The sequence below is a fragment of the Rhinoderma darwinii genome, chromosome 4 (genome assembly GCF_050947455.1).
Source record: "Rhinoderma darwinii isolate aRhiDar2 chromosome 4, aRhiDar2.hap1, whole genome shotgun sequence".
Lineage (NCBI taxonomy): Eukaryota > Metazoa > Chordata > Amphibia > Anura > Rhinodermatidae > Rhinoderma > Rhinoderma darwinii.
This window is the reverse complement of record NC_134690.1, coordinates 88479531-88503259: the sequence shown is the minus strand read 5'-3', so window position 1 is coordinate 88503259 and position 23729 is coordinate 88479531. Positions and strand designations below refer to the sequence as shown.

Sequence of the window (23729 nt, the reverse complement as noted above, 5' to 3'; positions counted from 1 at the left end):
TGTGCACCCGTCATTACGGCAGCGTTGCTAGGCGACGTCAGTAAATAGTCACTCTTCAGGGTGCTGAAAGAGTTAACTGATCGGCAGTAACTGTTTCAGCACCCTGGACAGTGACTACCGATCACAATATAGAGTACCTGTAAAAAAAAAAAGACGTTCATACTTACCGGGAACTCCCTGCTTCCTCCAGTCCGGTCTCCTGGCCGTTGCCTTGGTGACGCGTCCCTCGCGACATCCGGCCCGACATTCCTTGATGACGATGCAGCCCATGTGAGCGCTGCAGCCAAACACGGGCTGCAGAGGCCTCTGCAGCCAATCACGGGCTGCAGAGACCTCTGCAGCCAATCACAGGCTGCAGAGGCCTCTGCAGCCAATCACAGGCTGCCGCGTCAGAAAAGAAGGTCGGACTGGAGGAAGAAGAGAGACTCGTCCGCAAGACAACGACCAGGTACGTATGAAATGCTTTTTATTTTATTTTTAATCAGCAGCCTCTTTTCTCTATCAGTGATTGATAGAGACAAGTGGCTGCCGATTTGTATAATATTTTTGACCGGGTTCGGTCAAAACGGGTTCGGCCGAACCCGGTGAAGTTCGGATTCGCTGCGAACCGAACTTTTCTGGAAGTTCGGACCGAAACCGGGTTCGGTTGTCCCGGTTCGCTCATCTCTAATGGTCATGTTAAAATCTCCCATGCAAAGCAGTCTAGCACCCGGATACGCCGCTGGGAAGTTAACCGCTTGGTGTAGTACCGACACTGATGCCGGAGGAGGGATATACACCCCTAGGAGGACATAGGAAACATTATTTATGAAAGCATGCACAAACACAAAACGCCCATTATCATCAATCCATACGGCATCCACCTCCCACCTAAGGGACTTATGCACAAGTATGGATGCCCCACGGGAGTAGGACGAGTAACAGGAGTGGCAGGGCCACTGAACCCACGGTCTCTTCAACACACGCAGTTTATCTGTGATCATATGGGTTTCTTGTATGCACAAAATATGCAGCGAATACTTTCTGACCTGTGCAAAAACCATTGCTCTTTTCCTAGCCGTACCCAAACCCCTAACATTCCAAGGCATAACGGTTATCTTAGCCATTTAACATATTCCACATGTTATACAAAGCAAGTAGCCCCTGATATACATATAGCTATACTGCGAACTGATCCATTGTAGGTATGTAAGACTTAAAACATGAAACCTTTCAGGTCTTTGGTACAAAAGGGGAACATATGTACCATGTAACATATTAATATAGCATTCAGTAAAGCCATTAAGCATCAATAGTGACGACACATTGCCTTCGCCATAGTGGCTTTTCATATATACGAGGCAAGAACCCATGTGTTAGTATATGGGTTAATACCTAGTATCTATCTAATCAAGACATAAGAAAAAGGCATGTATGACGGTTATCTGAACCACGGAAAGCCGTGTTCATTATCCAGAGTATGCCAGAAAGACGCAATATGTCAAAGATACAGCGTAGCGTCCATCTGATATATATACATATTGCAAGTTCAAGGATACATGTAGAGGGAGAAAAAAAAACAGCAGGACGCATGGAATCACGCAGCCATCTTTAAAGTGGTCAGCATAGCATCAACGCAGGATGCGGCAGAGAGTCTCAGTTCCGCGGCAAATGTCTCTTGTGACTCACCCAGTCATCGGCATCTTTTGGGGTCGCAAAGAACAGTGACCAATCTCCATCCACAATACGTAGCCTTGCAGGATACGCCATGGAGTATGGGATTTGTAGATCCCTAAGCCTCCTTTTCACCGACATGAAAGTAGCGTGACTTTTCTATAACTCCGCGTTGAAGTCAGGGAATATAGACACTGCAGCTCCATTGTATCTAATATCTTGCTTTTTGCGAGCCAGACGAAGGATCAAGTCCCGGTCGTTGCTATTCAATAAGCGTGCCAGCATAGATCTAGGGGTGATCCCGGTGGTAAGGGTGGTGCCGGTACTCTATGAGCTCTCTCCACCTCGAAAGCAGTAAAGAACACTGCATCAGGAAACAGCTCATGCAGCCATGCAACCATAAAGGCAATAGAATCTTGACCTAACGCTTTTTCAGGCAATCCCAAAACTCTGATGTTATTTTGGCGCAGACGATTTTCCAAGTCGTCAGATTTCTGCTTCCATAATTCTGCAGCTTCTTCCAAGGGTGTTAAGGCCCTGGGTACAGGATAAATCCGATCTTCCAGGCCGGAAATGCGTTCCTCAGCATGGGACATACGTTCCCTCATGGCCTGCATATCCTGCCTTATGAGGCCTATATCGATCTTAACCCCTTCGCGCTCAGCGATGTACTATTCCGTCGCGCTGAACGACACGTTCGCGCTCAGCGACGGAATAGTATGTCGCAAGGAAAATGCATCGCCATTTTCCACCAGCGCGTGCACAAGCTGTGACAGCTGCTGTTTCCGGGACCTGCCGCGATGGTCCCGCTTCCACGATCGCCACTATTGGTCAGTTAGTGAGTAACTGTCCAATAGTGGCGATCGGTCTCTTCACTACCTCTCCCTGACATCACATCCTGCCGCTCCCGCCCTGAACGCCTCTGTTGGAGATAGCGTGGCATTCAGAGCGGTTGTGAGAAAGAGAGAGAGAAGAGAAAGTTAAAAAAAAGTCTAAAAAACAACTTTTTTCGGCATCCCACCTCTCCCATCCACTACCCATTCCTGTACCCTTCCTCCTTGTGTTCGCCCCACGTTTTTGGTCAGTGATCACCTATCACTGACCACTTCTTAGTCTTCAGTACCAATTTCTGGGTCCCTGGGGATTATTTTTTTCTTTTTTTTTCTTTATAAAAAACATATAAATCAAAAAAATATATAAAAATTAAAAAAAAAACTAAAATAGTTAATTTAGACAATTTAACTGGTTAGTTTAGTATTAGGGTCAGTTAGTGTCAGGGAACCGTCAAAAAGCGTAGTTAGGTATAGCGTCAGGGAATTTAGCGTCAGGAATCCGTCACCGTAGTTAGATCTAGCATTAGGGGTCCATCACCGTAGTTTGGTTTAGCGTCAGGGAAGCTCGGAATAATCTAGATAGGTTTAGTGTCAGGCACCCGTCACCGTAGTTAGGTTTAGTGTTAGGGAAGCTCGGAATAATCTAGTTAGGTTTACTGTCAGGGAATAGTCGCCGTAGTTAGATTTAGTCTCAGGGAAGTTCAAATAAAATCTAGTTAGGTTTAGTCTCAGGGAAGCCCACTCGTTCTATGAAAACACCAATTTTTTGGGCTGGTTTAGGTAGCAGCCTATTTTTCCTAGTTAGGGAAGTAATGAAACATGTCCCAACGGATATTTAGTGCCGAAGAGGCATATTCATTTCTTGACTCAGACAAAGAGTCGTCGGATGGTGAGACTCTGTTTTATTTATCCACCTCCTCATCCAGTGATGAAGAAGAGGAACCCCCTAGGAGACGCCCCAGGACCACCACCACAGTTGAAGCCCCCAAGCGAGATGACCCCTCCGTAGTTCAAGCCCCCGAGCGAAGTGACCCCATTTGTACCCCCACACCAGACATTTATGAGCCTCAAATCCCCCGAGAAGTGTATTTCTATTGATGATGTAAAGGATCTGCCAGGCACAGCTTCGGGGTTAACGCCCATAGGTAATCAGTCTGCATCTGAGTCTATGTCTCTGAGACTGACTCCAGCTTCCACCACTCAGGCTGGCAGGCTTAGGAGTGGGAGAGCCTATCGCAGCCTGGCCAGACTCAGCTAGCTCCCGTCCTCTGTCTATTTATACCTGCCTTTCCTGTTCCTCCTTTGCTTGTGATTCTTCTCGTGTGGTTTCCTGGCCCAGCTACAGCTTCTGACTATTTGATCCTGCTCCATACTGACCCTGGCTTACTGACTACTCTCCTGCTCTGCAATTGGTACCTTGTACACTCCTGGTTTGACTCGGCTCGTTCACCTCTCTTGTTGCTCACGGTGTTGCCGTGGGCAACTGCCCCATTTCCCTTAGCTTTGTTTACCCTTGTCTATTTGTCTTGTGCACTTACTGAGCGTAGGGACCGCCGCCCAGTTGTACCCCGTCGCATAGGGCGGGTCGTTGCAAGTAGGCAGGGACAGAGTGGCGGGTAGATTAGGGCTCACTTGTCCGTTTCCCTACCCCTATCATTACATAATCACAAGCCCATTACCTAGTCTACCCTGGTCCCTGTCTCTACTATGGACCCCCTTGAGACCCTGGCCCAGCAAATGCAGGGTCTCTCCCTACAGGTCCAGGCCCTGGCTCAGAGGGTCAACCAGCCTGACGCTACCATGGTAGTGCCCCTCACCTCACCTCTTGAACCCCACCTCAAGTTGCCTGACCGGTTCTCAGGGGACCGGAGGACTTTTCTCTCCTTTCGGGAGAGTTGTAGGCTCTACTTTCGCTTAAAGCCTCACTCCTCAGGTTCTGAGAGCCAGCGGGTGGGTATAATTATGTCCCGGCTCCAGGAAGGGCCCCAAGAGTGGGCCTTCTTCTTGGCTCCTGACGCCCCTGAACTTTCCTCCGTTGATCATTTATTTTCTGCTCTCGGACTTATTTATGACGAGACTGACAGGACTGCCTTTGCCGAGAGTCAGCTGGTGACCTTAGAGACCTAAGAGACCTGTTGAGGAGTATTGTTCTGACTTTAGGAAGTGGTGCGTAGCTTCTCGGTGGAATGACCCTGCCTTCAGGTGCCAGTTTAGGTTGGGTCTGTCGAACGCCCTGAAAGACCTGCTAGTTAGCTATCCCTCTTCTGACTCCCTAGACCAGGTTATGGCTTTAGCGGTACGACTTGACCGATGTCTCAGGGAACGACAACTTGAACGTTTTTGTGTTCTCCCCTCTGACTCCCCCATCATGCCTCCCGAGGTCCCGTTGCTTCGCTCTTCCACGGAAGACTCGGAGGTACCTATGCAACTCGGGGCCTCTGTGTCCCCCCGACAACATAGAGAGTTCCGCAGGAAGAATGGTCTCTGCTTCTATTGTGGGGATGACAAGCATCAAGTGAACACCTGTCCTAGGCGTAAGAATAAGCAGCCGAAAACTTCCGCGCCTAAGTGATCATCGGGGAGGTCACTTGGGCGCACAGGTATTTCCCGTAAATATGAAACGTAATAAAATCTTGCTTCCCTTTCAGGTCTCTTTTGGTGGTAGGTCTGCTACCGGCAGTGCCTTCGTGGATTCAGGGTCTTCTGCTAATATCATGTCTGTGGAATTTGCTATATCTCTGGCTATGCCTTTGATTGATTTGCCTAAACCTGTCCTGGTAGTGGGTATCGACTCCACTCCTCTTGCTAATGGTTATTTTACACAGCATACCCCTGTTTTTGAACTCCTTGTTGGCTCCATGCAATTGGAGCAGTGCTCTGTACTGTTGATGCAGGGATTATCATCCGATTTGGTTTTAGGCCTTCCCTAGTTGCAGTTGCATAATCCCACGTTTGACTGGAATACTGGGGAGCTTACCAAATGGGGTAATGAATGCTTGATGTCATGTTTTGCTGTTAATTCTATTTCTCCCCCTGAGGAGGTGAACACACTACCGGAGTTTGTGCAGGACTTCGCTGATGTTTTCTCTAAGGAGGCCTCCGAAGTGTTACCTCCTCATAGAGAATATGATTGCGCTATCGAATTGGTACCAGGAGCTAAGCTCCCTAAGGGTAAGATATTTAATCTTTCTTGTCCGCCCAGTTGTACCCCATCGCATAGGGTGGGTCGTTGCAAGTAGGCAGGGACAGAGTAGCGAGTAGATTAGGGCTCACTTGTCTCTTTCTCTACCCCTATCATTACAGATGAGTACATTTTAAAGGGAGGCTTCAATTCTGCCAGTACCTGCCGAGTAAGAGGGCAAGGTATGGCGTGAAGATGTATAAGCTGTGCGAGAGTGCATCAGGGTATACCTACAAATTTAGAATATATGAAGGGAAGGACAGCAGTATTCAGCCCCCAGAATGCCCCCCCCCCCCCTTACTGGGAATTAATGCAAAAATTGCGTGGGATTTGGTGCACCCACTGCTGGACCAGGGTTACCACCTCTACCTGGATAATATTTATACCAGCGTCCCACTCTTCAAATGCCTCGCTTCCATAAGTACTGTGGCACTGCTAGAAAAAATCTGAGAGGTCTTCCTAAGACTCTGCTAGGGCAAACACTCAGAAGGGGTGAGAGCAGGGCACATTCTAGCAGCAACATATTGTGTGTCAAGTAGAAGGACAAGAGAGATGTCCTTGTATTGACAACAATACATGGCCACACCAGTACCCATGTACCTGTATGAGGTACCAGTACAGAGACCCCTAAACCAGACTGCATCCTGGACTACAATAGGTACATGGGAGGGGTGGACTTGTCAGATCAAGTCCTAAAAATCCTACAGCGCCATGCGGAAAATGAGGGTGGGGTTTAATAATCTGGCCGTGCACATCATACAGATGGCATTGTACAATGCGTATGTGCTACATCGATGTGCAGGCCAGAGGGGAACTTTCCTGGAATTTAAAGAGGTGGTTATCAAGAACCTAATCTTTAGGGACCAAGAAGGGGTGGCACCCAGCACTTCGGGAAGCGAGGCCACACGCATAGTACCAGGGCAACACTTTCCAGGAGAAGTTCCCCAAACTGGCAAGAAGGGAAAAAGTCAAAAGAGGTGCAGAGGTTCTGCTCAAAGAGGGTAATAAGGAAGGACACAACATACCAATGCGACACGTGTCCCGAAAAACCAGGGCTCTGTATGAAAGATTGTTTTCGAATTTATCATACATCCCTTATTTTTTAATTTACCCTGATGCACTCCACACACAGCTTTTTCCCCTCATCTTTCCCTTCTGAGCCCTGCCGTGTGCCCAAGCAGCTGATAACAACCAAATGTAGGGTATTGCCGTACCCGGGAGAACCCACATTACAGCTTATGGGGTGTATATCTCCGGTGGCACATGCTGGGCACACTATATCACACATAAAATGGGGTCATTGACATTGACCTGGCATATATATATAGAAAATTGCAAATCTCACTCTGCACCATCTGCTGCGCATTATCTTTTACACAGTACCTGTGGGGTCAAAATGCTCACTACACCTTTAGATGAATGTCTTAAGGGGTGTAGTTTTTAAAATAGGGTCACTTCTCGGGGGTTTCAACTGTACTGGTACCTCAGGGGCTTCTGCATACATGACTTAGCACCAGAAAAGCTCCAGTAGGCCAAATTATGGTCCTTTACTTCTGGGCCCTGCCGTGTGCCCAGGCAGCTAATAACAGCCACATGTAGGGTATTGCCGTACCCGGGAAAACCCACATTACAGCTTATGGGGTGTATATCTCCGGTGGCACATGTTGGGCACACTATATCGGACACTGACATGGCATATATATATAGAAAATAGCAAATCTCACTCTGCATCATCTGCTGCACATTATCTTTTAAACAGTACCTGTGGGGTCAAAATGCTCACTAAACCTCTAGATGAATGTCTTAAGGGGTGTAGTTTTTTAAATGGGGTCACTTCTCGGGGGTTTCAACTGTACTGCTACCTCAGGGGCTTCTGCATACATGACTTAGCACCAGAAAAGCTCCAGTAGGCCAAATGGTGGTCCTTTACTTCTGGGCCCTGCCGTGTGCCCAGGCAGCTAATAACAGCCACATGTAGGGTATTGCCGTACCCGGGAAAACCCACATTACAGCTTATGGGGTGTATATCTCCGGTGGCAAATGCTGGGCACACTATATCGGACACTGACATGGCATATATATATATAGAAAATTGCAAATCTCACTCTGCACCATCTGCTTACCTGTGGGGTCAAAAAAATAATTTCTGATGACACTGTTCCTTTAAGGCCCAAACTAGGCTGCGTCCTTAAGGGGTTAATTTCAAGTTAAAGATCACTACATCTGTACATAGAAGCTGACATATTGCGGAAAAAATATATCAATAGTGTCACTTATATAAATTGAATCATTGTGTAAAACTGTCACTTCTGTATTTAAAGGGGTCGTCTCATCATAACAACTTTACCTTCAAACAATGTATTCTTTTTATTCCGGACAATACAGACACTGACCAATAGGCAACTATTTTTCTAGACTGTGCTCCATTTATAATTCAAGTGTCTTCTTTTGGGGCCCTTCAGGTAGCATGGCACCAGTGAGGCTTTTACCTCTGCAACCCCTATTATTATGCCCTTGATGATTATACACCGTTCAGCCATAAAATTAACCCCTTAAGCCTCCATAAAATAAATGTACGTCATGGATTGCCTTACATAGGGCCACCGTGACGTACTATTCCATCATGGTGATTGTGTGGGCACAGGAGGAGCCCGGCTGTGATTGAAACCTCTGATCTTGACCATTTAACATCTTAGATGGTGCAGTCAATGGCCACCGCAGCATTTAAGTGGGTAGACAGCGGGAGGCGGCTCCCTCTGTTACTCCATAAGTACGCTGTGATTTGATCATGGGGCTGTCAGTACGCTGACTACAGAACAAAGTGGAAGGTAAAAACAGAAAAAGAAAATCAAAGAGAGGACCACCACTAAAAACTCCTGAGAGTGCCTAGAATTAATACATTTGTGGTCAGGTCTCTACAGATATAATACACAGCTACCGATGATGTGGTATCCGGCATCTGACACACTTATTGGTTCCCTATCTGTTGACACACGTTGGCAGCTCATGTCATGAGAAGCATCATGGACTACACTCTGGGCATTCGTGTCATGGGAGACACGTGATACTCCCACCAGTGACACATGCTTGATAGACGTCTGCACCGTGCAATGGTACCGCTCATCATCACATCCGGGGCAGTACTTTATGACATCAGATGCTATTTGTATTATGTGCAGGGAATACTCCTCTATCCCCTGCACCATTATGGACTGACATCGGGTGGCCAGCTATACTATGCGGCTGACTTCTTTCTACACCGGGGACATACAAGTACTATTGCTGTGATCAGTGCAACTTTATTTTGTACTGGTCCTTCTTTTTGGAATATAATAATAATAATAATAATCTTTATTTATATAGCGCCAACATATTACGCAGCACTTTACAATTTAGAGGGAAACATGAAACAAACAATATCAGACATTACATAGTGACAAAGTTCATTTACAATTCAAACCTGGGGAGTGAGGACCCTGCTCGCAAGAGCTTACAATCTATGAGGACATAAGGGAGACACAAAGTGTAACAGTGTTTGTTCTGTACAATGGTCCGGCCATTTTTATACACATGCGGTGGTAACATAAAGCTGCATGAGCCGGTCACCATTGTCATGATCAATACAACCTTCTGTACTGTTCCTTATCTTTGAAACGTATATTTACGCAAACAACAATTATCTCACACGTCTATTACTGTATACTCAGGATCTGATTGGTATGGCCAGTAACTATATTTGCTTCCCTTATGAACTACAACCTTCGGACAAAGGGAATGGCACTGGAAGTGGACGTTTTTGGTCATTTCTTCGGTCTCACTAATAATTATCCGGGTGGATCTAGCGTATAATAGGTACTGTAGGCTCGAGTGTTGTATTGCTGTCATCAGAGCGGCTATCCCGCAGTGGTGGGCAGGGTTTAAGTAGGGTATAACAGAGAGAGTTCCCAGCATTATCATTCCCTTACCCCCTACAACATTAGTGAGGCCTCATCTAGAATATGCAGTTCAGTTCTGAGGTCCAGTTCATAGAAAGGATGCCCTGGAGTTGGAAAAAAATACAAAGAAGAGCAACGAAGCTAATAAGGGGCATTGAGAATCTAAGTTATGAGGAAAGATTACAATAATTAAACCTATTTAGCCTTGAAAAAAGACGACTAAGGGGGGACATGATTAATTTACATAAATATATTAATGGCACATACAAAAAATATGGTGAAATCCTGTTCCATGTAAAACCCCCTCAAAAAACAAGGGGGCACTCCCTCTGTCTGGAGAAAAAAAGGTTCAACCTGCAGAGGCGACAAGCCTTCTTTACTGTAAGAACTGTGAATCTATGGAATAGCCTACCGCAGGAGAAGGTCACAGCAGGGACAGTAGATGGCTTTAAAAAAGGGTTAGATAATTTCCTAGAACAAAAAAATATTAGCTCCTATGTGTAGAAATTTTTCCCTTCCCTTTTCCCGTCCCTTGGTTGAACTTGATGGACATGTGTCTTTTTTCAGCCGTACTAACTATGTAACTATGTAACTATATAACATTACGAATTATATTCACTTGGGGCTGGTGTTGTTTTATAAAATTTCTTTTGATTCTTTGAATTAACCCCTTAACGCCGAAGGACGGATATATCCGTCCTCAGCAGCTGCTAGTTCGCGCAGGAGGACGGATATATCCGTCCTGTGATCGCGCGGGTACTGATAGTTTACCCACGCGATCAGCGGCAGGAGCACGGCTGTTATACACAGCCTGGCTCCTGCTGCAACTGCCGGAATCGAAGCACGCGCCGATTCCGGCAGTTTAACCCATTAAATGCCGCTGTCAACAGTGACAGCGGCATTTAATGTGTTTGACAGAGGGGGGAACTCCCTCTGTCTCCCGATCGGCGCCCCCGCAAACAAATCGCGGGTCGCCGTCGGGTTTCTATGACAGCCGGGGGTCTAACAAAGACCCCCAGGTCTGTCTTCAGCATCTGCCTGTTAGGCGATGCCAGAGGCATGACCTAACAGGTTGCCTGTCAGTTTTACACTGACAGGCAATAATGCTTTGGTATACGAAGTATACCAAAGCATTATATATGCGATCGGCATATCGCATAGTGAAGTCCCCTGGTGGGACTAAAAAAAAAAAAGTAAAACCGTTAAATAAAGTTTGTGAAAAAAAAAATAAAAAAAATTACAGTCAAAGTCAAATAAAACTACTTTTTTGCCCCAAAAAGTGGTTTTATTTAATAAAACGGTCAAAACAAATCACACATACACATATATGGTATCTCCGCGATCGTAACAACTTGACCAATAAAATGAACACATTAATTAAACCGCCGGATGAACGGCGTCCAAAGAAAACGCAAAAAACAACGGCAAAATTCTCTCTTTTCTCCCATTCCCCCCATAAAAAATAAAATAAAAGTTCATCTATAAGTCCTATGTACCCCAAAATAGTACTAATGAAAACTACACATTGTCCCGCAAAAATCAAGCCCACATACGGCCACATCGACGGAAAAATAAAAAAATTACGCCTCTTGGAACGCGGCGATGGAAAAACAAGTAATTTTTTTCTAAAAGGGTTTTTATTGTGCAAACGTAGAAAAAACATATAAAACCTTTACACATTTGGTATCCCTGTAATCGTGCCGACCCATAGAATAAAGTTAACATGTTATTTACGCTGCATAGTAAACGGCGTAAATTTATAACGTGAAAATTAATGCTGGAATAGCTGCTTATTTTCAATTCTCTCCTAAAATAAAGTTAATAAAAGTTAATCAATATGTTATAAGCATCTAAAAATGGTACAATTACAAAATACAACTCGTCCCGGAAAAAACAAGCCCTTATACGGCTATGTCGACGGAATAAAAAAAGAGTTACGACTCTTGGAATGCGACCGTGGAAAAACAAAAAATAATCCTTGGTCATTAACGTGCAAAATGGCCCGGTCATTAAGGGGTTAAGGTTTTAAGTGGTGGTTGTCTTTGCGATTTTTTTGCTGTTTTTGACGTTCCACTATGTTCTGTATAAAGCTTAGATTTAACTGCGTTGTCTGTATTCTGACTTCTTTATCATAACGGAGCTATATCAGGCCCTCATACACCCTATGTGATTCCCCAACAGAATCCATAAAACATAAAAGGGCCGATCAGTGCTCCAGCATTTTTTGCAAATCACACTAGCTAGAATCGCAAATGCATGCAACCAATTGGTAAACGTTTGCGGAATCAGGAGATAACACCTTTTCTCCTCCTCTTCTTTTTTGCTCTATTCCTTCTTCTCCTGGTCCAGATAGAACTTCTTCAAGGGGAGGAGGGGGAAGATCTCCACATACTCATCCTTCCCTATATGTTTCCTGAACTCCTGCTTAAGATGGGCACCCAGGGATCCCTCGAAGCAGACATACACAGCCAACTGATCCCCGTTTACCTCATTAGGTGCCTCAGTCTGGACTGAGACCGCAACCGCCTCATGACTCACCAGAAGAGGCTTAACAAGGGAAAATGTGTAAAACCTCCCTCCTACCCAGACTTTACAGGACCGCCCACGCGAAAACCTGGGATGGACCCGCACCCTTCACCAGGGAACCGCCCCACTATGTTCAGCAGGCACCCCACTGAGTCCCCCAGGCATCTACACACGCCTCCTCCTGTGTTACCCCACAGCACCTAGCGGCAGGGGGCGAACCTGACCTAAACAATAATGGTACAGAGCACCAATAGTGATGCTTTTGAAAAGTATCAAAAAACTTTATTAAATATAGAGGACAAATGACAAAAAGAGTCACACAATAGATATAGCAACATCTCCGGAAGTGAAATACACAGGGTGAACACATGCCCATAACAATACGGATACATCTTATTTATACAGTACAAAGTGCTAAGGAATATATGAAATAAAGATATATACCATATATAATATAAATTGTCTTTGCAATACTGCAGGATGGATAAGGACATGGACAAGAAGCTAAATACAAGTATTGATGGTCCTAGGATAGTTGCAACACATGTTCAAAAGAGTACAGCATATGAAATAACATACCGCAATATATACCCATCTGCATGACATAACCGGGATGGCGCCAACCACGAAGTACGTTTCGGCACAGCCCTCATCTGGGGGTGACAACATCTCCTAACAGGTATAATATAATAATATATATATTATATAATTTATTATTATATAATATCATATAAATTTTGGTGTAATAATAATAATGATACTACAGTAAACTGGAGATGACCGCCCAACAATGCGAATATAACCCCTTAATAACATTACGCCTTTTCACGGCGGTCATTAAAGGGGTTCTCTGGAAAACTTTATGGTCTCTTGTTTACTTGATAAAGGGGTTCTGTTTCCCCTAAACGCATTGTGCCTCAAGAGAACCTCTATCTCTCTTTTTTATGTATGTTTTATTATGATCTATTGTTTTAGACAATGAATTATATATATATTTTTCTCAAAAATGTGTTGGACTCCCTGAAGTATTGCGCCTGGATGTTGTCTCTTTTTTACAATGGATCCCACCTGGTTCCCAATGTTTTTATCTACCTGCTCTTACTGAAGATGTCCGCAAAACTAGCATAATGAGATGGTAGATCGGAGAGTGACTGAGGCAGTGGAGGCAAAACAGGGCGGACTCCAGTCAAGGACCTGGGCGTGTAGATGAAGCCAAGGCAGACCCAGTAGAACCGGGTTGATGGCTTTAGGCAGGAATAGGAAGGTGATCTGTTCAGAGTGAAGGACTCCAATTTGTGACGTCAGTGGTTTTATGATAGCCACAATAGGATCGGGCAATGGTAGTCCATTTACAGAAGCAACAGGAAGGGGTCTCTCTAGAAGAACTGTGGGTAGATGTAGTCGGTCCACTAAATCCTGCTGGATGAAATTTCCAGCTGCCCTGGAGTCAAGATAGGCAGAGGAGAAGTGTGATGTCTCTCCCGAGATGATGGTCACAGGAATAGATAATTTGGAAGAGGTTTTGTCGTTTGGCATCATCCTACCTAGAGTTGCCTCTCTAGGTGCTGGAGTTTCCCAGCTTTTGTGGACATTGGTGAACGAAACGGCCTTTAAGTCCGCAATACAAACACAGACCTGAACGAGGGTGCCAATCTGTGAAAATGTCTCTCCCCCGAACCTCCTGATCGCGTTCCTGGATCCTCATGTTGACCCAGGTAGCCAACAGGATAAGGGCATCCAGGGTAGGTGGGAGGTCGCGGGCTGCCAGCTCATCCTTGATGTGTGAGGACAGTGCCTGCAAAAAGGTCACTACCAATGCTTCATTGTTCCATGCCAACTCTGCTGCCAGGGTACGGAAGGAGATGGCATGTTCTCCTAATGTGGACGCCCCTTTCTTGAGGGTTAGCAGAGTGGCTGCTGCTGAGGATGTTAGACCTGGCTCCTTGAACACCGCACGAAAAGTCTGTAAGAACAGGGATAAGTCCGAAATTTCTGGCCCCTGATGATCCAAGATGGGGTTCGCCCATGCGAGGGACTTGCCAGCGAGGAGGGAAATAATGAAAGCTATATTGGCCTCATCAGAGGAGAAGAGGTGAGCACACAGTCTAAAATGCATGGCACATTGATTGATGAACCCTCTCAGGCTCTAGGATCACTGTCATAGCGAGGAGGAAGAGACAGTGCAACTGTGGATCCGGAACAGACAGGAGAAGTAATGGGCAGTGGAATGGCAGCAGTCTCTCGGGAAGGAACAGGGAGTTCATCCAGTCGGGTGATGATGGAGTTTACAGCCACGAGGAGTTGATCCTGGCGTGCATGTAGGTCACACATATCCGTCCGTATGACCTGAACTGTGGTCTTAGGCTAGCCAGCGGGTTCCATGGCCTGAGCGTACTGTCACGATCTAGGGTACAGATGTAGCCGTCTTTAGCTTGACTTTTAACGCATTAAATACACAGTGGAAAGATCCCTTATTTTGCAGCAAGTTATCAGAGTCAAGTTAAAGATGACTACATCCTTATGTGGACCCACGAGGCCGCTCTGCCATAGCAGGCTCCGGCGCAGATAGGGCTAGGTGTGACAGGTGGCGCCAGTCAAGGCGGATGGCACCAGGGATGGCAGATGACACACAGTTGTGGTGATACAGCAGGCCATACCACACGACTCAGATACAAGGCAGGCACAGTTAGGAGACAGCACGAGATACAAGAGATAGGATGCAGGGAACGGGAACACTGGGAGCAAGCAGGAAAACCCTAAGGGACCACTTGCAATACAAACATGGGAAAAGTACAAACAACGTTCAAGCAAGGAGTGGGAGGGCAGAGCGCTGGGGTTGCACTGGGGTATGATAGGAAACTTTTAGGAAGTGCGTGCGCTGCCTCTTTAAGGCACTCCTCGCACACTCCAGGAAGGGAAGGTCGCACCAGCCGTGGTCTCTGGGGAGGAGAATTTCGGTAGGTGGCCAGGTAGTGGCGGTCGCATCCATTTGCAGAGGGTGAGCGGCAGCGGTCCGTAGCCATAACACTGAGCTTTTTTTTGGTGCTTTATATATAAACTGAGCTTATTTCTAGCCACGTCTCTATGCTATACGTATCAATGCTTGAATCTGATATTGTATTTGTACACTAAACTATTGTATTTAGGATTTGTCTTCAATAGCCGGATAATTTGCCATGGCGTGCTATGCAAGTCGCACTGCTCTCCACCCTTCTCACATCCATCCTTGTTCTGCACCATCAGGCATCCAATTCCGCTTCTAGGGCCAGCCGTGGCCACCTTCACCCAACTGTCCCCCTAACCAGGTAGCCAATGATCACCCTGACCAATCTTCATGACCCCCTGACCACACTGTCCAACAAATTTACAGCAAACAGAAGAAAATACGGGCCAGCAATCCTCATGACAATGTGATGACTTTATTAGAAAAACATTTTATAAACCACACGACATGTTGACTTGATGATACAAGACCGCTTACGCGCTTCGAAAGCCAACTACGTTCTTTGCAAATGTACGCCATCTCCTCCAAACAGTCAATTACATCCCAAGTCCAGTTCCTTGTGCTGCATGATTCATGGACGCCCTATCCGTGCCAATATCCGGGTCCCTTCCATTGCTTCTCGCTTCAGTCCTGTAGGCACAAAAACATTCTGCAAGTATCCATTGTCACCCGTACCTGCAGATTCTGCTTTAATGATGCAACTCACTCAACTCCTTGTCTATTGCATCGTTTACTGATGCCTCTTTTAGATGCGACAGATGTATTTTTTTTTATACTTACCAGCCTTCTTTACAGGCACCATCCCTTTTTATTGGCACCTGATCAATAAGGGGGTCCTGGTCCACCACCATAACACTGCAATACTATACAAAATCTCTTCACTCAATCCCTAATAACCTCCTCTGCCTCTTTTCCCTCTGACAGCTACCCAACCACTCAAGCTGCAACGGCTTCCATAGACATCTCAAAAACTAGACAAGCCTTTCCCCACTTATCGTTCCCAACATTTCCTGGGTCAAGTGTGTTTAGGTAGAAATCAACAAACATGTTTCCTGACCCCAAATTTTACCCCCTCTTTCCAGTAAAGGATTGGCTTTCGGTATCACGCCTCCTCGCTTTTACCTATTTGCTTTATCCTGCTTAAACATTTTTTTTCAGCACCTTAATTGTCTTGCCCATTAGCCCTTCTATCCCCAACATCAGACCACTCATAATCATCTGACAGATCAGAATCAGACTCAACCAGCTACTGTTGCCTTTTTCTGCTTCTCTTTACATCCAGATGCGCTGCTCCTGTAATTCCAAACATTGTGCCAGTACTCCATGTTATAAACATTTTGGCAACCCCCAAGATGTCCCTCTCCCATGTTGAGATTATGAGGCCCTCCTGGGATAATGTTGCCCTCACTGACCCAGGAACCCTGCGCAAGGACCCTGGCACTTGGCCCATCATTGTGCCATGTTCCCTCAAATTTTTGCTAGAATGATACCATTGAGGACACCTGCCTTGCTTCCTTGATGCCAGGATACTTCTTACTTCCAGCCATCGGCTCCAAACAATCCAGTATACCCCAAGTCCAGGTTCTTGTGCTACATGACTTGTGGGGGCTCTCTACGTGGCAATATCCCGGCACCTTCCATTGCTTTCCGCTTGAGTGCTGTAAACATAAAAACATTCTGCCAGTGTCCATTATCACCTATGCCTGCAGATCATGACTGTGTAATGCAAATCACTTAAGTCCTTTTCTATTGCATCATAGTGGTACGGCCGCCTCCAGTTTCACACCAAAATATTAGCCCTAATTTAGGCCTATTGAACTTCCAGCCTGTGGCGCCGTGAAATCGAGGTCATTGACGGGCCCCCTAGTTACTACTCTCCCTTCCTGAAGCCATTGTAGATACTTTAACCAGGCCTTGACACAAATGTTCTTGGCAGACCAAAGCTGTCTAAAATTCCACTACACTACCCTAAGTCCCCTCATCCAATTACCTTACACCTACGTTCAGTCCCAATGTGGCCAGCATTTTGGACAAAGATACCCCTAACTTACATTATGCCTATTCCTACCAACTATCCAAAGTTCCCCACTGCTATGCCTTTCTTGGCATTTTGCCCGCTCATCACTTTTTTCAATGTACAGAGCTACTGGTGGGTACTGTATATAGTAACTAATGATGGTCATACCGCATATAGATGAAATATTACTTCAGAGAGTCCCCCAGGCAGCAGGCAGCCGATCATAAGTATTTCTGGAACAAAAAGTATAAACTGTGAAGATATTATGACGTGCGCTTAGTATGGTTCATCATATCAACAAATATATGATCTGCCTATTGACAACCTTGGAGAATTTGTTCCCACAGTCTTGTCATGTGTCTCTATAGGAACATTCTGGATGACATCAGATTATAGAATTTCTATATGTTGTTATTTGCTATAGTACTTACATATATACAGTGGATCTTCTAGCATGTCGGCTGTCACTGGTGCCACATATTCAGATGTTGTAAATGTCTGTAAAATACATAATGGATTTAATGCACATACATAAAATAGCCCCATATCTGTAATGAATAATAATATATTTACTTTCACATATTTCATTTTCGATCACAGGGGGAGTCCAATGCCCCCCTGCCACATAAATAACACCAGCAGTATAATGGCACATGATAGTTGGAGGACCCTGGTATAGATTTTGTATCAAGGACCAGGAGCTTATTGTTATTCTCCTATATAATCTTATTCTTAGTGGAAAACTTCTAATTTGTCTTTTGTGGAGTCTTTTGGACTGGAGTAGAGAGAGTAGAAAATGGTAAATTGTGTTTCTGGATTCAACAGACAAAATAATTATTAAATTGATTTTCTGACAGTTTCAAAAACCTTAGTATGAGCCACATATGTCTAAAAATAACAAATAGCCCCTACTAATTTTTAAAATTCCCTGTTGCTCCTGCGCGGGTGGTTTTGTTGTCTTTAGTTACTAGGCCACAGTGGTCATGTCCGTGTGGATGGCATGTCACGTGGCAGCAGGGCCGGCCTTAGGGTAGATGGCGCCCCGTGCGAAATTATCTTTCGGCGCCCCACGCCATTATAAAAAATGCCCCATAAAAAAGCATAACTCCTCCCCACAGTATAATACCCTATATAGTGCCCCCACACAGTGTAATGCCCCTTTAGTGCCCCACTCACAGTATAATAATAATATTTAATAATGTAATATATTATAACGCCTTCAAGGACACAGTATTTTGTCCTCTAATTGTGCCACACACATTATATTGCCCCCTGTAGTGCCCCTACACAGTATAATGTCCTCCACAGAGTATAATGCCCCCACAGCCCCCCTAGTAGAAAGTGCCCTCTGTAGATTGTGCTGTACAGCCTCCCTGTAGACAGTGCCATAATCCCCCACCTCCTCCTTGTAGACAGTGTCATACAGCCCCCATCTGCCCCTTGTAGTGTCATACAGCCCCCCATCTGCCCCTTGTAGTGCCATACAGCCCCCCATCTGCCCCTTGTAGTGTCATACAGCCCCACCTCCCTCTTGTACACAGTGCCCCCCACCGCCCCCTTGTAGACAGTGTCATACAGCACCCACCTCCCCATTGTAGAAAGTGACATACAGCCCCCACCTCCCCCTTGTAGACAGTGCCATGCTGCCCCCCACCTCCACCTGACAGGATCCTTGCGTAGGCCGGCTTGATCCAGAGATGTCATCACGCCGACTGCGCAGGGTTCCTGTCCCTGTGCCTCATAGGCTGCAGGCGCCTCTGTAGCCTGTTACAGAGTTTCCCAACCTTTTCGGACTTGAGCCACCCCTGGACAAAAAAAAATTCCTCAGGGCCCCCCTACCAAAAATTGTTTAGAGAAAGACAGAAAATAGCTAAAAATAAGAACTACATTCTTAGGGTATGTTCACACAGCGTTTTTTGTAAGGCAGAAAAAATCTGCTTTTGAATTGACAGCGTTATTTGATGGGGTTTTTTTAGCGGTTTTTTTAAGCCGTTGAAGCGAATGCAAAAGACGCAGCAAAAAAAGCTCCAAAAGAGCGCCAAAGCTATTTTCTTCCTACTATTAATTTCAATTGGAGGTCAGAGGTGGAAACCACTTGAAGACCATCAGCCCCCCCCCCACTCACAGTAAAATGACCATCAGCCCGCCACTCACAGATGCCCCCTGTAGATAGTACCACACAGCCCCTTGTAGGTCGTGCCACACAGCCCCCTTGTAGGTAGTGCCACACAGCCCCCTTGTAGGTAGTGCCACACAGCCCCCTTGTAGGTAGTGCCACACAGCCCTCTTGTAGGTAGTGCCACACAGCCCTCTTGTAGGTAGTGCCACACAGCCCTCTTGTAGGTAGTGCCACACAGCCCCCTTGTAGTTCGTGCCACACAGCCCCCTTGTAGTTCGTGCCACACAGCCCCCTTGTAGTTCGTGCCACACAGCCCCCTGTAGGTCATGCCACACAGCCCCTTTGTAGGTAGTAGGCATGTAACGACACCTAAATTTGGACTTCAATACCGATACTTCGTGTAGTATTGCAATTTCGATACCAAAACGATACTTTGCCAACAGTAATAAAAAAAAGTTCTTAACCTCACATTAATAGTAATTAACCCCATCATGTTTCTCAGTCATAATGGGTTAATGTGTGAGGTACATGATGGGGTTAATTACTATTAATGTGAGGCACATGGAGGTTAAATTCAGCATCACACCTCGCGCCTCACATTAATAAGTGAAAGAAGTTTTTTTTAATTTATTTTTTACAGTGTACACATCATAAATGACGCAAAAAAATCGTTGTGCAGGTTATTACGGACGCGCCAATACTGAATGTGTGTATTTTATATATTGAGACTTATTTTAAGGTTTATTGTAAAAAAAAGGCGTATGTGTATTTTTTTAAATTTAATATTACTTTATGTTTTTACTTTATTTTTAAACTTTAATATACTGGCATATATCAGATATATGTCAGTACATTAGCCGGTGGACAGATAGTACACAAGCAGTTGTTAGGACATACCTAAGTATGCCCTAACAACAGGAAATATGGTAAGACAGCCCTGGGGTCCTTCAATAGACCCTGGGCTGTCTGCCCATATATGGTATGGCCCTCAATCGCGTCACAGGAATTCCCTGTGACTCGATACAAGGGGCATCCCCCTCCTCACTTTCCCCTGAATGCTGCAGTCAGTTTTGATTGCAGCATTCAGGAGAATAGCGGCGGAGATGAGAGGTTTCTCTGATCTCCGCCGTTATAGAGCGGGGCTGCGGCTGTGTAATACAGTCATTGCCCCGCTCCTGATAGAAGTGCATGCGCGGTCAGCATGAGGTAATGCGGCCGGCGCTGCACTAATGAGCGGCGGCGCAGACTCCGAAGACCGAACATGGGGGTGTTTTGCAGTGCGGCCGCCATGTTCTGTTTTCAGTGCCTCCGCTCATTAGTGCAGCACTGGCCGCATCGCATCATCCTGACAGCGTGCACTTGTCAGGACTCAGGAGCGGGGCAGTGACTGTATTACACAGCCGCAGCCCCGCTCTCATTCATCATGTATTACTATACTTACCGGTGTGGCTCGAACCATTTGGGGATGCACAGTATCGAAGTTTCGATGCATTGTGCATCCCTAGTAAGTAGTGCCACAAATCCCCCCCTTGCCGCACAGCCCCCTTGTAGGTAGAGCCACACACACCCTTGTAGGTAGCACTCCCTTCCTGTAGATAGCGCCACTGTAGCTCCCTGTGGCTGGGGATTCCGCTCCTTGACGGAGTGCTTGATGTCTTTGTCCATATATGAACAGTGACATTGGGCAACTAACTCCTGAAGCGGAATCCCTGTCCACAGCGTTGCAGACGCTGTGACCGGGGATTCCACTCCAGGAGAAGCCCCTGACGTCTCTGTCCATTTAGTCGGGGGTGCCATCTACAGGGGTTCTGCAAAAAAATCTCCTCCTCCTCCTCACATCCACTTCGCGCTATGAGGAGGAGGAGGAGAGAAAGCACGTCCGCGGCAGTTGTCCAGAGGAGTGTCGCAGCCCCCCTGGAGGATTCTCATGGGAACCTCATGTTGGGAACCACCAGTCTAGTAGATCACAGAGCAGGGAGATACCTCCCTGCTCTGCTATAGTGTACATTAGTATCTGCGTCTTTAGCAGGGCCGTATTTACAACTCACGCTGCCCTAGGCACTAAGCCTGAATATACCCCCATTACAGGCCTATTTAGTTTAGCCAATTATCATCATGATTCGCTAGTTTCTGACCAATTATAATGATATTTGGTCAGTGTTAACAAAGTGGAAGATCAATGATAAAAACTTTGCTTATCGTTAATCCCTAATGAGAAAAAAAAAGGTAATACACCCGGCCGTAGTCATAGCGATGCGTATTCTGTTCTGAGCGTAGCCCGGCCTCCAGGGATGATGATGCATCCCATGTGACAGCTGCAGCCAATCAAAGGCTGCAGCGGTCACATGGACTACAGCCTCATCGCAGGAGGCCGGGCTACGCTCAGAGAGGGAGAGGGACTACGGCCGGGAGTATTAGCTTTTTTTAAAATTTATTTCTGCAGTCTTTCCGCCCAAAAAACTGCACCAAAATTTGGTGCTGTTTTTCAGGTGAAATTCCCTGCGGTTCTCAGTACGTATACACTGTGTGGTTTTACGTATCCGCCCTGTGTGTTCCTACCTTTATAATCAAGTTGCTCTCCCCACAAATATTATCTCTAATGGCTTATTCAGACGAACGGGATATACGTCCGTGCAACGCGCGTGATTTTCATGCGCGTTGCACGGACCTATAGTCTATGGGGCCGTGCAGACATGTGCGTGATTTTTATGCTGCATGAGTCCGCTGCGTAAAAGTCATGCCATGTCCGTTCTTTGAGCGTTTTTTGCGCATCACGCACCCATTGAAGTCAATGGGTGCGTGAAAACCATGCATGCCGCACGGAAGCACTAACGTGCGACCAGCGTGATTCGCGCAACAGCTGTCAAACTCTGAATGTAAACAGAAAAGCGCCACGTGCTTTTCTGTTTACAAACATCCAAATGGAGTGTCATAATGATGGCGGCTGCGCGAAAAGCACACAGCCGTGCATCATACGCTGCTGCCACACGGAGCTGTCAAATGCATTTTGCGCAGGCAAAATGCCGTGTTTTTTGCGTGCGCAAAAGGCACACGCTCGTGTGAATCCAGCCTAAGGGTAAGGCCACACGGAGCGTCCCTGACACGGTTGCAACGCAGCTAACAACCACGCCGGCACCATGTTCAGTGCGGCTGTCAAACAGCCTGTTAGTGACCGCACGTATTCCGGTTACATACTCATGCGCACTGCCGCTCCATTCATTCTCTATGGGAGCGCCGGAGATAGCCGAGTGCAGTGTTCTGCTTTTTCCGGCGCTCCCATAGAGAATGAATAGGAGGTAAGTTGTTGTAATTTGCAAAATCGTGCGGCCATAAAGGGTATATTAATTCATGGCCGCACAATTTTGCAGATAAAGGGACGGTTTACCAGCGTTAACGTGCGGCCTTAGGTTTATTGGTGACATGTGCAGTATCTGTGACGTGCTCCCCCTTAAGATGCACCATGTAGTGTCAAAATTATTTAATCTTACAGTGCTCAAATAATATCACCCAGTCAATAAACTAGGGATTGAATCTTTCTGTTTTTTTTATATTATAGGTTTGGGCCCTAAATGCCGGATCGGGAGTGTAAGTTGAGGGTGACCAGGCCATCAATGGTGGTAGCGCCCTCTTCAGTATTGACCAGTAATACGCCCTATGCGATCATTTAGAGATACAGTTAATAAAATACACTGACCTTGGACTCTCCTACTGTATTTGTCCGGCTGAATGTAGAACATTATGTGAGGTGAGGTGGAGGGCTCTGCTTAATCTTTGATCTGGCCTCCTGGGACGTGTGGTTATCATTAACTCTTATGAGGAATTAATTCTAGGAGAAAGAAAGTCAATGTATTAGGACAAATCTCAATCAATGGCAACATTTTCATCTAGTCCAGTTCCCCAACCAGTGTAAGATTACCAAAGGGGTAAATAGGGGTCCAGGGATTTGTGGTGGCCCACAGCTCTGGGGCTCCATACGCCCCTGAAATTGGACAAACAATAACGGCGCAGGGAGCCATTGGGTTCCTGCCCTGCCATATGATTTCATAGGCCATGGCCTAATTCAGACCTGTAGCCAACGAGGCACCGGGAGTATACTAATGATATCAGAGGCCAGACATGATGATGTCACTAAATCACTCCGTCTGCGCCAGGCCACTGATTTTGTAGGAAGCAGAATGTCTAACCAGAATGTCTAACCCGGTTGGTCGTCTATTAGGTGAGTATCATTTTTTATTTTATTTTATAGGCGCAAAGGGGGCACTATTAATATGAGGAATAAAAGGACTGAGTCGGGGCTTACAAAAGGGGGCTTCATTACTGTGGGGCCATACAAAAGGGGCATTCTGACCCAGCATATACAAAAAGTGTCATTCTAACTGTGGAGGGTATTGGTGGACACTGCATATAGTAACTAATAATAGACGCACCTTGCATAGATGAAATATTGCTTCAGAGAGTCCC

At 46.0% G+C, this 23729-nt stretch overlaps 1 long non-coding RNA gene across 1 annotated transcript in view; it reads right to left on the bottom strand.

The window, feature by feature from the left end:
• LOC142760777 (uncharacterized) overlaps window positions 1-22980 on the bottom strand; it is a 409581-nt gene extending 386601 nt beyond the window's left edge. Inside the window, exon 1 of the long non-coding RNA XR_012883395.1 lies at window positions 22963-22980. This is a non-coding gene — a long non-coding RNA (uncharacterized LOC142760777). The remainder of the gene's footprint in view (window positions 1-22962) is intronic.
• Window positions 22981-23729: the final 749 nt, after the last annotated feature.